At 42.7% G+C, this 17,925-nt stretch overlaps 1 protein-coding gene across 1 annotated transcript in view; it reads right to left on the bottom strand.

Annotated features, from left to right (window-relative positions):
• RAB27A (RAB27A, member RAS oncogene family) overlaps positions 1–16,423 on the bottom strand; it is a 74,485-nt gene extending 58,062 nt beyond the window's left edge. Inside the window, exon 1 of the mRNA XM_069459604.1 lies at positions 16,365–16,423. The gene's annotated coding sequence lies outside the window, so the exon portion shown is untranslated. The remainder of the gene's footprint in view (positions 1–16,364) is intronic.
• Positions 16,424–17,925: the final 1,502 nt, after the last annotated feature.

Raw genomic sequence — 17,925 nt, 5'->3', positions numbered from 1 at the left:
TTTTGGTTCATAACTATTGCTGACTCAAATATATAGACGTGGTTTATAAAGGGGGAAAGGGTACATTTTCACGGAAACTTGTGTATTCCTCTCAGCAATCTCTAGAATTTGGAGAATAATCTGGTAAGGAAAAGTACTAAGATTTTTAAATCCCAGATTAAAATTCATCAGAGTTAACTTACTCTAATTACAGTAGATGTTAAGTAAAGTTTCATATTAGCACTTCTCAACTTTAATGTTCATAGGAATCTCCTAAGAATCTTTTAAAATGCTGATTCTTATTCAACATGCCTGTGGGGGGTTCAGGATTCTGTATCTCTAACAAGCACCCAGGTGATGGTCCCAGAACTATACTTTGAATAGCAAGTAAAATTAGGATAATACCATTTTTCACAGAGCTGTTGGTTTCCCCTTAAAGCAAAAAACAAACAAACAAACAAAAACTTTTGTAGATACCTTTGCAGTGAAAGTTTTCTATAACATCTTTCAGAGTTCAGGATCAAGATGCCATTCTAAACATGTACATGTAGTTCTGCTGCCTCTCAAAATCTCACTCATATAACAATAAAGAGTATTTTATTTCTTGAAGACATAAACTCACAAGGACAATGATCAGGTTAGTAGAAGCAACAAAATGTTGGAAGCTAGAAGGTAGAGAGACAAGAGGAAACTGATTAGCAGACCTTGAAAAGCTGACTCCTTATCTGCCTGTAGGGAATTGTGAGAAGGAATTCATCACAGAACATCCAGAAAGTCTCAGAGATTCAGAGTCCACAAACCTCTAGAAGTTGGGGGAAGGTAAAGTTGGGGCTCAAAACAGATGGAATGGTAGAAGTCTGCTTTAAAAGCAGCTCAGCATACCAAGAAAAGAGGAAAGGAACAAAAGGACTACAAAACAATGAAAACAATGGACAAATGGAAATAGTAAGTCCTTATCTGTTAGGAATTGCTTTAAACGTAAAGGGATTAAATTCTCTAATCAACAGATATAGAATGACAGAGTATATAAAAAAGATAAGATCTAACTATTTGCTGCCCGCAAGACAGTCACTGTAGGTTTAAGGGCAAACATAGACTAAAAGTGAGGGATGGAAAATAATATTCTATGCAAACAGAAACCAAAAGAGAGCAGGGGTGGCAATGCTTACATCAGAATAGACTTTAAGTCAAAAACAATCACAAGAGACAAAGAAGATAATTATATAGTGATTAAGGGTTCAATTCATCAAGAGGATATAACAGCTGTAAATATACAGGAACCCAACATTAGAGCACCTAAATATATAAAGCAAACATTAACTGAACTGAAAGGAGAAACAGATAACCATACAACAATATTAGGGGATTCCAATACCTCAATTTAAAAATGAATAGGTAATCTAGGCAGCAAATCAATACAGAAACAGCAGGTTTGAACAACACTATAGCACTAACAGACACATACAGAACTTTCCATCCAACTACAGTGGAATACATATTCTCAAGTTCACACAGAATATTCTCCAGGATAGATCATATGTTAGGCCACAAAACAAGTCTCAACAAATTTGAGAAGACTGAAACCATGTCAAGTATCCTTTCTGGCCACAATGATATGAAACTAGAAATCAGTAACTAGAGGAAAATTGGAAAATTTACCACATATTTATGTGGAAATAAAGCAACATACTCCTGAACAACCAATTGGCCAAAGAAAATCAAAAGGAAAATCAAAAAATATCTTGAGACAAATGAAAATGGAAACACAACACACCAAATCCTATGGAATGCAGCAAAAGCAGTTTAAGAGGGAAGTTTACTCGAGGTCAGGAGTTCGAGACCAGCCTGAGCAAGACTGAGACCCCGTCTCTACTAAAAATAGAAAGAAATGATCTGGACAGCTAAAAACATATATAGAAAAAAATTAGCTGGGCATGGTGGCACATGCCCGTAGTCCCAGCTACTTGGGAGGCTGAGGCAGAAGGATTGTTTGAACCCAGGAGTTTGAGGTTGCTATGAGCTAGGCTGACGCCATGGCACTCTCTAGCCCTGGCAACAGAGCGAGACTCTGTTTCAAAAAAAAAAAAAAAAAGAGGGAAGTTTATAGTGATAAATGCCTACATGAAGAAAAAACAAAGATCTCAAATAATCTAACTTTACACCTCTAGGAACTAGAAAAAGAAGAACAAACTAAGCCCAGTTAGAAGAAGGAAGGAAATAATAACAATCAGAACAGAAACAAATGAAATGGAGACTAGAAAAATAATAGAAAAGATCAATGAAACTAAAACTTGGTTTTACAGACATTATGGTGCATGCCTATAGTCCCAGCTACTCAAGAGGCTGAGGTGGGAAGATTGCTTGAGCCCAGGAGTTTGAGGTTGCAGTGAGCTATGAGGATGCCACTGCACTCAAGCCGGGGTGACAGAAAGAGTCTCTGTCTCAAAAAATTAAAAAATAAAAATAAATAAATTGTTTTAGGAAAACTGGAGATCCACATGCACAAGAATGAAATTAGATCCTATCTTATGCCATACATAAAATCAACTCAAAATGCATTAAAGACTTAAATGTAAGACCTGACACTATGAAACTCCTATAAGAAAACATAGGGGAAAAGCCAAGACATTTATCCTGACAATGAATTTTTTGATATGACCTCAAAATCACAGGCAACAAAAACAAAAATAAACAAATGGGATTTCATCAAACCAAAAAGCTTCTGTATAGCAAAGAAAATAATCAACAAAATGAAAAGGCAACCTACGGACTGGGGGAAAATGTTTGCAAACCATATATATCTGATAAGGGGTCAACATCCAAAATATGCAAGGAACTCGTATAACTGAATAACAACAACAACAAAAACCCTACAAATAACCTGATGTTTTAAAAGACCCAAATAGACATTTTTTCAAAGAAGACATACAAATGGCCAACAGGTATATGAAAAGGTGTTCAACATCACTAATCATTAGAGAAATGCAAATTAAAACCACAATGATTTTGATCATGTCTGCTAGGATAGCTATTACTAAAAAAGCAAAAGACAACCAGTGCTGGCGAGGATATGGAGAAAAAGGAACCCTCATACGCTGCCGGTGGGAATGTAAGTTGGTACAGCCACTATGGAAAACAGTATGAAGTTTCTTCAAAAACTTAAAAAATATAAATACCATAGGATCCAGCAATCCTACTTCTGGGTATGCATCCAAAGGAATTGATACCAGGATCTCCAAGAGATACCTGCACTCTCTTTTTCACTGCAGCATTATTCACAGTAGCCAAAACTTGGAAACAACCTAAATGTCCATTGACAATGAATGGGTAAAGGAAATGTGGTATATACATACAATGAAAAATTATTCAGCCTTAAAAAATAAAGAATTCTTGCCATTTGTGACAACATCAGAAGCAGAGAGTATAATGGTGGCTGCCAGGGACTGGGAGGAGGGGGGAGACTGGAAGGTGACAGTTAAGGGGAACAAAGTTTCAATTACGCAAGTTAAATGAGTTCTGAAGATCTCCTAATAGCATAGTGCCTATAGCTAACGATATTGTATTATATACTTAAAATTTGCTAAGAAGGTAGGTCTTATGTTAAATGGAAAGAAATTCTGAGAGGTGATGGACATATTTACGGCCTTGATGGTGGTGATGGTTTCACAGGTGAATTTCACAGGTGAATCCAAACTCATCGAAATGTATATATCAAATATACAGCTTTTTATATGTCAATCATACCTCAAGAAAGTAGTTTTTAAATGGAAATTATTAAGTTGGAACAGAAAGGAAGGAAGAATGCCCACCCCCAGATCCCAGTCCCGACACCTGCCAGCCTGCAACTCCTCCAGCTCTGGCAGAACTGGAAGGCTTATTCTCTGGAGAGGATAAAGCCCTCAGGGTCTCCGAGGCATACCAGCTGCTGTGAAGGCAGGGGTAGGCAGTAAGATGTGACATAGTAAATATTGAGACACTCCATCACCACCCACGCCTCACCAACACAACTGGACTCCCAGAATGCAGGCACACTCCACAAGAGGTGGCTACAACAGTCTTCTCTGGACATTCTGCCCAGCCCACGAGGGAAGGCCTGAAGCTAGAAATGATGAGCCCATGACATATTGATCTAACTAAGATTATAATGTAACAATTAGGGGAGAAGGTGAGGATGAAAATGGTACACATGTATGGTAGGGCTACATGGAGAAATGAGTTAAATTCTCTTCTTCTATAAACTATTAACAGATAATGCCCTATCTAAAAAACTGACCATAGAAATATAAGTGTGTCATTTCAAGACCAGGGGTGTAACTGCTGGCAAAGTTAGCTAACTGCAAGACCTGCAACAGGTTGACTCTGGGGAGCAGGAAGTGGGCTGGGGGAGGGGAGTCTGCTGGCTTTTTGTAACAGGCCTTGTACAATTATGCCCATGTATAACCTTGATAAAATTTAAAAAATTAATTGATATGAAATAAAATTTAATGTCCATGCCTGCATTTTTTTTCTTGGATGATGCAGGACATCACAATAAACATCACTAACTTGCTGTGCTATGTCCTCAGGATCTACGACCTGCCCTGAAGAAGGATGTTGAGGACCTGAGCTCAGGAGACAGTCTGGCTTTGAATCTCAACTTTACCTCACTGGCTGTGTGACCTTGAGCAAATTCCCTAACCTCTCTGCCTCATCTGTGGAACAGGAATAACTGCAGGATTATTCTGTAAGGAATGAATTATGTAATACTTACAAAGTGCCTAAAACCATGTTTGGCACCTAGCAAATGTTCAATAGCAATTTTTATTAAGGCATGTTTGCCCCAGTAATAAATGGCTCCTGACCATTTTGGCTGATGTATTGATTTCATGTCTCCTGTTAATTTACATTTTATTCTCTCTGTCCCCACCTTTGCTGCAGTCAGCTATCCCTCACCACGGTACTTAGTGTGCCTTCCTAGAACAACTCCGACCCCTTAAAAACGTGCTGTCTGTAATTGACAAGCCACCTGGAAACCAAATGACCAGGCTTATTAGAACTGTGTGTAAAATGGAGGAAAATGGGCCCCAAGACAGGTTCTGAAAGTTTGTCTGTGAGGCAATTTGGCAAGTTTCAGTATATTAACCCTCTGCCTGACTGCTCCGAACCCTTTGGACTTACTTCCTCATTGTCAACTGTGGGTCAGTGGGCTGAGAGGCACTCAGGTGACCAACCATCCCGGTTTACCAGGGACTGTCCAAGTTATAACACTAAAAATCCTGCATCCCTGGAAATCCCATCCCTGCACTGAGCAAATTACTTAATCCTTTTGAACTTGTTTCAGCATCTGGAAAATGAAGGATAATATCTACTTTGAAAGGCTGTTGAGGATTAAATGAGCAAATGCTTGTATAATTCCTGACACATATGGTAGCTTGCATATTGTCATTGTCAACTCTAATATCAGGTGGCAAAAGAAAGTATTCTTAGACACATAATCTGTAACTTGCTCTGTATAACAGTAGGTCCTAGAAAGCTGAATTGTTTGCTTTTGTGTGTGCTTTGTCATACACAATTTGTTTCAAGGACTAAGACATATTAAAGACATTGAATAATTCAACATTGCTGACTTCTCTACTGGGCAAAGGCCTGGAAGGTTTCCACCACCTTTTCATATACATGACTCTTTTACACTATGGGAACCCTGGGGTATTTATGTCAGTAGCTGCTTCTGAATTTGCAGACAGAAAATCAGCTCACCTCACCAGTAACAGTATCAGGCATCATACCTGAAATTAGATTTTAACTCACATTTCACTTTTTTTCCTTCATAATGGCACCAAATTATTTAGTCTTCTAATGGACTGCCAAATCATTCACTAAATATGTCAACTCTTTCCCTGAATAAATATGTCAAAGAGATGACATACCATTTCTGACCTCCAAAGCTAAGCAACTCACTACTCCATAGTTATTAATTATAGTCTGGAAGAAGTTGCTCACATATATGTACCCCACAAACTCATGGGCAAAGTTGCTACAAGAAAAGTTACAAAATTTGGGGTAGATAACAGAAAGGAACACAAGTTACTCAAATCTAAAACATGACCTGGGAACCCCCTAGGAGGCAACAGCAAGAGCAAGAGCAGAAACAGCCAGGCATAGAAGAGACTTCCCTATAAAGGTTCTCAAGCTCCCTCCCTCCCACACTAGTATTTCTTCTGCTAACATCCCCACCCAGTACCCAAGGCCTGTGAACACAAAACACAGGAGAACCACACAACTTCAGAGAAGCCTTGAGGGTTATCTGGTCAACCAATTAGGGCAGGAATAAATGGACCCAGGACTGGCAACAGAATCACCTGGGGTATCTGATAAAAATACAAAGTTCTGGGTCCTACCCAGGCCTCTGAATTAGGATCTCTGCAAGGGAGGGCTAAGGAATTTGCATTTCTAACAAGCTTCCCAGAGACTTCCTGGTTATGCATAATAAGGTTTGAGAGCAACTGTTCTAGAGAGACAACAGATAGCACAATTATAGCTAGATAAATAACCTGCAGGTGAAGATCAGCCTCAGATTCCAAATCTTCTAAGAGGGATAATAACACTGACCTAACAGGAGGACTGTGAGAATTAAATGAGATAACAAGTAGTGGCCTCAAGCATGGTGCCTCACATACAGCAGGCTCTAAGTAAATATAATATTAGTCTATTTCCTCTCTTGTATATGACATTCTAATGAAGACTTATAACAATAGTTCGTGTTTTGAATAAATGTCAACGAGGAAAGCAGATGGCTTGCATAAGTTAAGGCCTGAATGTTAATGAGTCATCAACTACAAAGGCCAAGGTCGGCAGCTTTAATGTTAACAAGGGGTGGGCTGTAAAATGTGCCGGTAGACAGTGGTTCTCAAGGTTCAGAGTGTATCAGAATCACCCGGATGGCTTTAAAACACAGACTCTGGGTCTCACCTGAGTTTCAGATTATTCAGTAGGTCTGGGGTGGGGATGAGAATATGCATTTCTAACAAGTTCCCAGAAGGTGTTGATATTGCTGGTCCTCTTCTGACACTTTGTAACAAAAAAGAAAAACTATGCTGCGTGTATTTCCTGTTTGACACCATGCTGTAGTTACATGTAAATAAAGAAAAAGTAATAAACAGTTTCTGAGGCTGTGTTGCCACTGTCCCTGAGAATCTTTCTTACTATGTTTTTGAATGACAGAGAAATTTGAGTTCCATCTTCCCACTCACTAGCTGTGTGACCCTGAGTGAGGAACATGATCTCTTTGAGCCTCAGTTTACTCACCTGGGAATAGAGGCGGACTTGCGTCAGTGGCTCCCAAACCTAGTTGTGCACCATCAATCACTAGAGCAGCATTTTAAGTAAAATGTGTATTCCCCGGCCCTTGCCCCAAACCTAACAAATTAGAATCTCCAAAGGAGAAATTGAAAAATGTGTTTGTTTTGTGTGGGTATGTTTTAAACAAAAATTCCCTGGGAAATTTTCATGGGCAGCCAGTTTTGGGGAACCATCAACATGGTGAGCTTTGAGGCCTCTTCCAGCATTAAAACTCTCTGATCTTTTTGATTTCCAAGTCCTTGTGCCCTGAGTCAGTGCTTACCAAGTAGCCTTCTCCTTTTATAATATATTTGCTTCCCATGGAGTAGGAGGCAAGTACACTAGTCCTCGAAGAAAAGAATCTAGTCTGCTTGCAGTTCCATTTCCCATGTACCAATAAACTGGCATTCTGGTTTAGTTTAAAAAATAAAGTCCAATGTGTAGGAGAAAATATGAATTGCATAGGACTGAATCTGAGTTTGACATTTCCAAGGAACAGAAAGGAAGGAGATGAGGTTGGAGGAGAGAGGCCCAGGGATGAGCTGAGCTCAGGGGGCCAGCAGCACTCGCATGACAGAGGCCCATGGCTACGCATTTGGGTCTCATACCCAACTCAATGGGAAGCAACTGGGGAATTTTAAACGGAAGAAGGATATGATCTGAATTCCTTTGTTTGGACGATCGATGGCTTTATGTGAATAATGGGCTATTGGGGGAGGCGGGGACCAAGAATGAGACCAGAAAAGCAGCAGGACAGACAAGGGATGATGGCGGTTTTTAACTGGCAGCTGGCACAGAGTGGGTACTCAGATATTTCTGCACTGCTTTAACATAGGTAAAAATCATAATATACGTGTTTCACTTCCCGTGATATTTCAGAAGGATTCAAGGAAGAGACTCTGCTTGTTAGTAAAGTTCCATCTAGAAGTCACTTCCTTTGAAGAACAAAACAACACAATTTTGGATTGCCCACCTTACAACTGGTTACAATCAAGAAATATTAGCATAGGAGCATAAAAAGAACATACAGGAAATCATCAGATCAGCCTTTGGGAAACCTCTCTGCCACCAATTAGCCATGTGTCCTGGAGCACAGCTCTGGACCTCTGGGAGGGGAGGTTAGGCGACACAGTTTCTAAGGTCCCTACCAGCTCTTAACTTACACAATTCTACAAGCCAACAAATGTGGTTTCCTTATCTGGGTGGCAAAATAGTCTGATGACTCAGGGTGAGGTTTTTTGTTACTGACTTTCAAACACCCGCAGAGAAGCTTAAGCAGGAAACAGGGTGTTAATGAAGAAACTGCCCAATCTTACTATTTCCTTGGCCTCCTCGGTGGCACAAGGGTATGGTGGTCAGCTGGAAATTTGGGAAGTAGATACTCTAGGCTCTGAGAGCACAGGTCCCTATGTAACCCTTCAGTCAGGCTCGCTGTGGCCTTCTGGCAGGCTCCTGCCCATGTGGAAGTGCATAACAGGCACTGGATACCAGCCTCTCACTCCCTCCTACTGGCAGGCTGTCCCCATGCGGTCCACTCCTCTCCAACCTGGCACCTCCATGAGAACCTCATCTGACATGAGCCCTCGGGACAGGGATTCTCAGCCCGACTGCCCATCAGAGTCTCTTGTGGAGACTTAAAAACAAAATACAGATAGCTGAGCCCTATCTCATATTCAATGACTTAGAATTAGGGTGAGGGAGAGGTTAGAAAAACAACAGTGGTAGAGGTAGGCTTAGGTAGCTTTACATGATGGAGAAAATTTATAACTTCGGAAACTGCAAGCCAAAGAGGTTCAGTGGTTTGTCTAATGCAGGGTTTCTCAGCCTGGACACTATTGACATTTTGGGTAGGATAATCCTTTGTTGTGGGGCTGTCCTGTGCATTGCAGAATGTTTAACAACATCCCTGGCCTCTATGCACTCTATGCCAGTGAGTAACTCCTCAGTTGTGACAATCAAAAATGTCTCCAGACATTGCTAAATGTCCCCTGGAGGGAGGGGAAGAAATCACCCCCAACTGAGAGCCACTGGTGAGGTATCAGAAAGTTAATTATCAGCAACATTGAGAACAAAAACTAGCCTACTGATGCCTGGCTGTGTTGGTTCTTCCACATTCAAGCAGGAGCTCTGGAACACAGGATGAGTCACTGCCTGAGGAAATACTGCAACACACTTCATGGCCCCATGTGCCTAGAGCAGAGAGGGGGTAACGGAGAGCTGGCCTTGCCCCTGACAAGAGAAGCCATATTAGGTCTCCAGTATCTGACTGTAAGGACAATACCTTATCTTTTCAAGGGATGCTAGACCTCTTCACTCATTCTTGGGGTCACTCCCTTGCAGTGGTGAGATTCATTATGACAATTAACCACACATAGCAAGAAACAAAGAAATCCTGACCACAACCATGGATTATACTTAAAAATTCTTAGGTATCTCAAATGAATATTTAAGTCATGACCTATTTCTGTATGTGTCATTCCCCCAGCCCATATTAGGGATAGCACAGCAGGAACAAAATTACCCTATCGTCACATTTAACTAACCAATTGAGACACCTTGTAGTTGCTTTTAATGATACAAAGACACAGGAAATTAGTATCCAGCCATACCCAGAGAGGACTGGACCAGCCACCCATGTGGAGGGATCAGGCCAAGGTAGATAAACTGCAGCAAATAAGAATGAACAGATTTTTCGGTCTCTTGGCAACCAATTTTATTATTATGCTTTGACCTGGCAGCTGGTAAGGCTTTATGTGAATTAACCAACACGGCTATGAAAAAACAAGATTAGTTGTTCTGAAATATGGCATTCTAGCTGCAGTTAGAGGTAACATGTTCATTTTCAAGGCTGCTTTCTTAAATAGGTACAAATAATTTTAAAATACTTATAAGAATAAAATAGTGTGTAAAAAGGACACATCTCTAATGTGGCAAGTCACATATACCTGTCTATCCACACTGGTCCTTGCCATATGTCTATCTTTCATATTTATTCTACCAAAATACAAAGCACTGAGGAATGTCGTAGGAGTGAGCCACTGAAAGCAAGCAGGCTTTCAGGAAGACAACACTGGTTGTTGTGGCATTACACTCAGTAAGTCTACCTTAGTCAAAGCATCTCACAGTAATGTATCAAAAAGGCACAAAAGGCCGGGCGCCACGCCTGTAATCCTAGCACTCTGGGAGGCCGAGGCGAGTGGATCACTCAAGGTCAGGAGTTCGAGACCAGCCTGAGCAAGCGTGAGACCCCGTCTCTACTAAAAATAGAAAGAAATTATATGGACAACTAAAATATATATATACAAAAAATTAGCCGGGCATGGTGGTGCATGCCTGTAGTCCCAGCTACTCGGGAGGCTGAGGCAGTAGGATCGCTTAAGCCCAGGAGTTTGAGGTTGCTGTGAGCTAGACTAACGCCACGGCACTCACTCTAGCCCAGGCAACAGAGTGAGACTCTGTCTCAAAAAAAAAAAAAAAAAAAAGGCACAAAAATATTAAGATCTTAAAAGGAATAAAAACACATTGAACTACAGGCTGTCTGGCATCAAAACAGGGAATACCAAATAGTGGTTTTCAATAGTGGCTTTCATGTGGCTCTCAGAGAACAGTCAAAGGTGTCTCCTGAGAATGGCTTTGGCTGCCACTTGTTGGGTCTGGAGACTGGAGGGACAGTGTGATAATGAAGTAATGATGAGTGGGTGACGACAGAAGTGATTAAGGGTCAACACTAAACATAAACAACTTATACAGGACATTTTAAGGGAAAAGATCACACAGCAGACCCATCCTTGGTCCCCAAGTCCCAGTTCTGGGTCTGCCACTAATTCTATGTGACTTTGTTGAAGTGACAATCTCTCTGGATGCAAATGTCCTTAACTATAAGAGACTGGAATAAAACTAAATTTTTTCTAACTTTCTTCTACTTCTAATACCCCTTGAGTTTACAAATCTTCTCTTTCCTTTAGATGGTTACATGCACAGTCACCAAAACGAGCCATAGCTCAGTCATTCTTCAGACATGATCACGATCAATGCATTTGCTGTGCATAAACATGACCTCCAACTAGGGCTGCCAGATAAAAAACAAGACACCAGCTACATTTCCATTTCATATAAACAACAATTTTTTAGTAAAAGTTATCAAATAGTACATGAGATATAGGAAAAAATTATTTATTGTTGATCCAAATGCACATTTTACTTTTTTTTTTATTTGCTAACTCTGGCACCCTACCTCCATCCCCACATTAGAAGTTCAATCTTAAGAAGCAAAAATCTGATTCCATGTACGTGGGTAGTTCTAAGAGTAGCTGACTAAAGCATTAAATGGGAGGCCTTCTCAAGAGTGACATACACAAAGAAAAAAAAACAGGAAAGGAGGCAGGCTACAGTGGCTCAGGCCTGTAATCCCAGCACTTCAGGAGGAAAAGGGAGGATCTCTAGAGCCCAGGAGTTTGAGACCAGTCTGGGCAACATACCCAGACCCTGTCTCTAAAAAAAAAAAAAAAATCAGATGGACACGGTGGCACACTTGTAGTCCCAGCTACTCCGGATGCTGAGGCAGGGAGGTGGGAGGATCACTTGAGCCCAGGATTCAGAGGCTGCAGTGAGCTGCGCTTGCACCACTGCACTTCAGCCTGGGCGACAGAGACCCCATCTCTAAAGAAAATTTTTTTTAATTAAAAAAGTGTGTGGCGTGCCCTCTGAGTACTGCACAACCAGACAGAAAGGCTAAAACAAGCTGAATGCTCCCTACTCCACACACCTCACCCTATTGACATAAAGTTAATTACAAACCCTTTATCTCTGCCTCCAACTCAGTACTAATGTCTGCTCCCAAGGTAATCAGCTTAAGGGAAACCAGATCATAAACTCAAACTTCCTGACCAAGAGGCAGAGGAACAAATACAGTCCAAGCAAAATCTGCATGAGGCATAAAAAGTGAAGGCTATGGAAGGGAAAAATTATTACTCTCATCAAGAGCCACTCTTGTTTCAACAATAAGACAATTTTGCTTCTTAGTGGCTCAGACTTTAAGCCTAAAGGCCCTGTTTTGTTTATCAGAAGATATCAAACCTATTTTAATTTATTAGGAATATATACATACTGCATATATATGTAAAAACAATTCTTTCATATTGTGCAGTGAGGATAGGACACATTCCAAGGTAAGTTTAAATAACAATGGACGGTAGATTCAATTTTTAAAATGACATAGAAAATTAATTACCATACTTTCTAGGCCAAATTAATTCAGTTCTCACTGAGAATTCTCACAATTCCTCGTTCAGCAGGAAGCCCCATTGAACTGTAGCCAATACTGCTCTATCAGCAGCAGTAGGACAAGGTGGATTCTAACAAGATATTTGCAGCTCTGGTCCAAAAAAATTAGATGTTTGGACTAGATGCATTTCCAACAACGACAATTTACCAAAGTTTATCCATTAACTTAATCGTATGTTTAGCAAGTTTATTGAAAACTTACTTTGTCCAAGATATCTTGCAATATAAGACTCAAAAATAAGCTGAAATCATGGATATTTTTCCAGGATATTATAATCTAGTCATGGAAATAAAGCCAAAATACACAATAGTTGACAGTCTAAAGTAGTTACATAATTAAAAGCCAAAATGAGTCTCAGAGTTGGCAATTTCTTTTAGAAGCCAGAGAAAGATTAATTCACTGTGGTGCCAAACATGCATCAAGAAATTAATTTCCATTTCTTAAATTTCCAAGAAATTTCACTTTCTCCCTAGATCAGTACAAGAGGCTGAAATACTGGAGACAGGCACTAAATGGCCCTGCCCAGTCTGCCCAGGCTACGGAGCACAGGGCCTCCCTCTGCCACCATGGGAAAGACCACGAGCCCTCACCTTTCTACTTATTTGACCTTTTCCTTTTTAAGGAAGATAAGGCCATTATCTTGGGAGAAATCAGAGGATAGAAGAGGAGAGACTTAGGAGATGTTAGTGTATCTATGGGCATTGCTTCTCTTACAAAAAATGGAAAGGAATAGCAGAATAATTCCCAATCCCTTTTCATTAATGTTTTGGTTTTTTGTTTTGCTTTGTTTTGTTTGTTTTGTTTTTTGAGTGCTTAGTATGTGTCAGAAACCATTCTCTGTGCTATGAACACCACAGCGAAGAAGACAAATTCCTGGCCCTTGTAGAGCTTATAGTCTACCAGTGGGGAGACAGATATTGTATGCGTGCGTGTGTGTGTGTGTGTGTGTGTGTGTGTGTTTGTGTGTGTGTGTGTGATGACAGTTAACGTTATAAAGACTCTAAAGAAAAACAAGACAAGGTAAGGGGGTAAAAAATGATAGGAGGGGTGAAGGACACTGTTTTAGATAGGGTGGTTTCTAGAAAAATGAATTTGACCTGAATAAAATGAGAGAGAAAGCCATGCAGACATTTGAAGAAAGAGCATTCTAGGAAGAGGAAACAGCAAGTGCAAATGGCCTGAGGTGTGGCTGGAGTGGAGAAAGTAAAGAGAAGAGTAATAGAAGATGAAATCACATACCCTGTAAGGGCCTCATGGATCATGATGAGGATGATGAGGATTTTGTTTTTTCTTCTGAAATAAAAAGCCACTGGAGAGTTTTGAGCAAAGTTACATAATGGACTCAGACTGCTATGTTGAGAATAGACTATGGAGTGGAAAGGATGGGAGCAGGAAAGCCCTTTAGGAGACTTTTGCAGTAATCCAGGTAACAGAGATGACAAGAACTTGGTGGAAGAAGCAGAAGTGGTGAAAAATGGTTATTATCCTGGATATATTCTCAAGATAGAATCAATGAGATTTGCTGAGGGATTTGACTCGGGGTATGAGAGAAACAAGAGAATCAGGGGTGATTCTAGGATGTGTAGTCTGAGCATCTGGAAGAGCGAAGTTGCCATTGACTAAGATGAGAAGATTAAGGAAAAAGCAGGTTTGGGAGAGAAAACTTGAGAGTCTGGCTCCTAGAGATTGTTGCCTACTTCAAAATCCTTACTTCTATTCTAGAACTAAGGCAACAGAAATTGGAAAGTTGATCTTAAATTTCATATGGAAATTAAAGGAACCGAGAATAGCCAAAACAATCTTGAAAAAAAACAAAGTTGGAGGACTTACATGTCCTGGTTTCAGAGCTTACTACATAGCTACAATAATCAAGGCAGTATGATACTAGCCTAAGGATAGACATAGATCAATGGACTAGAACTGAGAGTCCAGAAATAAACCTTCACATTCACAGTCAAATTTCAACAGAGGTGCCAAGGCCATTCACAGGGGAAATAATAGGCTTTTCAACAAATAGTGCTGGGAGAATTGGATATCCACATGCAAAAGGATGAAGTTGGACCTCCTCCCTTACACCATATACAAAAATTAATTTTAAATGGATCAAGGAATGAAATGTAAGAGCTAAAACTATAAAAATTTCAGAAGAAAATATAGACATAAATCTTCATGACCTTGGATTTGACAATGGCTTCTTAGGTTTGACACCAAAAGCACAAGCAATAAAAGAAAAATAGATTAATTATGCTTTATCAAAATTAAAAATCAAGGCAGGTCATGGAAATTAAGAAACGAAGGAAAGAAGAAAGGAAGGGAGAGAGAAAGAATGAAAGGAGAAAGGTAAGGTAGGAAGAAAGAAAGGAATGAAAACCAACATAAAACACAGAAAAGGCTGATCCTCAGATAAGTTCTTTCAGCATTATGTTAATTTTTCGTCATTTCTAACCATCTGCAGAAACCGCTTTTCAGGCTGTTTTTCCCCTAAAGCAAGTTTTTAAGAAGGCACAAAAAAAAAAAAAAAAAAAAAAAAAAGAAAGTAAAGAAAAAAGAGGCGGGGCATGGTGGCTCACGCCTGTAATCCTAGCACTCTGGGAGGCCTAGGCAGGTGGATCGCTCGAGGTCAGGAGTTCAAGACCAGCCTGAGGAAGAGCGAGACCCCGTCTCTACTAAAAATAGAAAGAAATTATATGGACAACTAAAAATATATACAGAAAAAATTAGCCGGGCATGGTGGTGCATGCCTGTAGTCCCAGCTAGTTGGGAGGCTGAGGCAGGAGGATAGCTTGAGCCCAGGAGTTTGAGGTTGCTGTGAGCGAGGCTGATGCCACGGCACTCTAGCCCTGGCAACAGAGTGAGACGCTGTCTCAAAAAAAAAAGAGAAAGGAAACAGGGACAGTGGGGCACTCACAAATTTAATCAGCAATGATTACAGAAAACTTACATGGCATAACACTATGGTCCCCTACCTCCCAACCCCAACATCTGACTAATACAGGAACCATGAATGGAGAATTCATCCAGTAGGAAAGAACAGCTGTTACCACCGAGGTGAGGAAGCGGTCCCTGCTGCAGAAGGTTCGGAGGCCATGTGGGTCTGGGTGGCCAGCAGGAGCAAGGCCAGGAAGGCTCATTCAAGGGCTCACAAGAGTCCCTTAAGCCAGGCCTAACTTGGCTTAACTGGTGACAGAGACGGGGCTTTGGCAATAGTTACAGAAACCTGTCATCAGTCACGACCCGAGGGCCTGGCTGCCAGGTAGGGTTTTCTGTCTGACTGGCAGGAAAAGGGAGAACCTCTCTCACGCAGCTAGAGTGCAGTGCAGACCATTATCATCAAGGGTGTAAGACGTCAAAGAAACTGAAAACGGGAGGGAGGAAAGAACTAGGGGACAGCACGAGCGGTCTAGGACCTCGCTCCTCTCCCGCCAATGAAGTGTCCTTTCCCCCTGATGGGGACCCTCGTACCTGGATGCCACCAAGGGTGGCCTTAGACGCCGGACAGACCTGGAACTGCACCTGACCAGCACCTCGCCCCGGCTAATTGCCCACCCGCGGCGTCTGTCATCACTGGGGTCTGTGCGGGGGACCTGGGACAGGCAAAGCAACTTTTCTGGCGGGCTCGGACGCCCGGAGGTGCGGAGGGAAGGAGCCGCAGCCTCCAAGCCCAGCCCCAGGGCAGAGCCGCCGCTCCCCCGACACCTCGTTCGGCCCCGGGATGGATGGGAAGCCGCGGGGCGCCCGGGGCCGGAGCGCGCCTCCCCCGGCCCAGGCAGCCGCCCGCCCTCACCTGGCTCGGCCCGCTGTCCTGTCCGCGCCGCGGCCACCGCTGCCGGCCTTTTTTGGGTCCTTGGCGGGTATTTTCCGTCTGGCCCCACATCACTTCCCGTAAAGGAGAGCGAGGTGGGGGCGGGACCTCCTCTCTTCCCTCCACCTCCCGCTTCCTCCTGTCACCTCGGGGAGCACCCCCCGCCCGCCCGGGGGTGGGGGGACAGGCGAGGGCGCAGGGCCGCCTCTGGCGCCGCTCCCAGGCCGCCCGCACCTGCCACGGGGCGCGTCTGGGAGCCACGAAAAGGCCCCCGGTCGCCTCATTTGCCCCAAGACAAATGACCACTGCCCTATGCTGGAAGGCGCGAAACGATAGGGGGTTGTTTTCGTTTTGAGACCCGGGGTGACATTTGCAAACTCTCCAAGGATCAGTTTGCTATGAGGTACGGTTTGGTGACTCTCGCCAAATCTCCTCCCCCAAAAGCCATTTTCTAAAGGTGTTTTCCAGGGCATCAGGTAGGCGTCTTGTCGTAGCCAGAGGTGCTGAGCGGCTGTCAGTTGGCACCGCCCCAGGTTCCTAAGTCCGGGGGCTTCTGCGGCGGCCCCCCAGGTCGGCTTCTCGGGCCGATTGGCGCCGGGCGTCCGGCTCTGCCCCGTCCGTCCCGCCGCTCCGGCTCGTCGCTCGGGCCCACCCTGGCACCGCCTTTCCGGGGCAAGGGAAAGTCTGGGGTTCTTGAAAATGACAAGGGGGGGCGCAGCGGGGAGGAGGTGAAATAAGTACAACTTCTGGCAGGTAAAAATAAATATAATTCTGGGAGAAAATGACAGATGGAGTCTCTGCTCACACGGTTTAATTCGGATTATAAAATCACTCTGAATTTTTAAGAGAGTGTTAGAGAATTCGTTTTTAAAAAAGAGAAAAAAAATTTACAATGCATTGAGACCTGCCTCTGTGAGGAGGAACTTGCGAGCTTTTGCTGCCACCCAGCGGCGTTCCCGCTCAGCGCCGACGGTTTTGCGTGGGCCTGCAGGGCCGCTGGGCCTGGGGCCCGGCCGCTGCTCAGGCTGCCTAGTTTCCACCCAGAGGCAGCCAGGTTTATCCTACAGTGGCCTGGAGGTCTGAACGGCGGCCTTTGGGCCTGCCCGGGAGGCTCTAAGGCAAAGCCCCTTGGAACCAAGTAATTCCACTTCTAAGCGGAGCAAAATGTTTGGAAGCGTTTCCAGCTTCTCTTACCTCTGTGTCCACCTCCACCACAAATGCCAGCTGTCCCAGGCCCACTTGCCCAACTCCGTCATCCTTCCTCTCTGTGGCTACTCAGGTTGCGTGACAGTACAGTTAGCTTCTCAGATATCTGTCCACTTCACAAAATTACATATAGGTGAACCAGTAGTTGGCAATTTTATACAATCGGTAGAACACTTCCAAGCAAACATAACACATTAAACTCAAAATTAGAGATAACAAATTTCATCATAGGGTGATGATTTCAGTGGCTGTTACCCCTGGGAGAGAAAGGCCTTCAGACTGTTGGTGATGTTAAGAAAGGAAAAGTAAGCCCGTGTTTGTGTCTAGAGAAACAGTC

The sequence above is a fragment of the Eulemur rufifrons genome, chromosome 2 (genome assembly GCF_041146395.1).
Source record: "Eulemur rufifrons isolate Redbay chromosome 2, OSU_ERuf_1, whole genome shotgun sequence".
Taxonomy (NCBI): domain Eukaryota; kingdom Metazoa; phylum Chordata; class Mammalia; order Primates; family Lemuridae; genus Eulemur; species Eulemur rufifrons.
The sequence above is the reverse complement of the archived record's forward strand: the minus strand, read 5'-3'. Positions and strand labels throughout refer to the sequence as shown.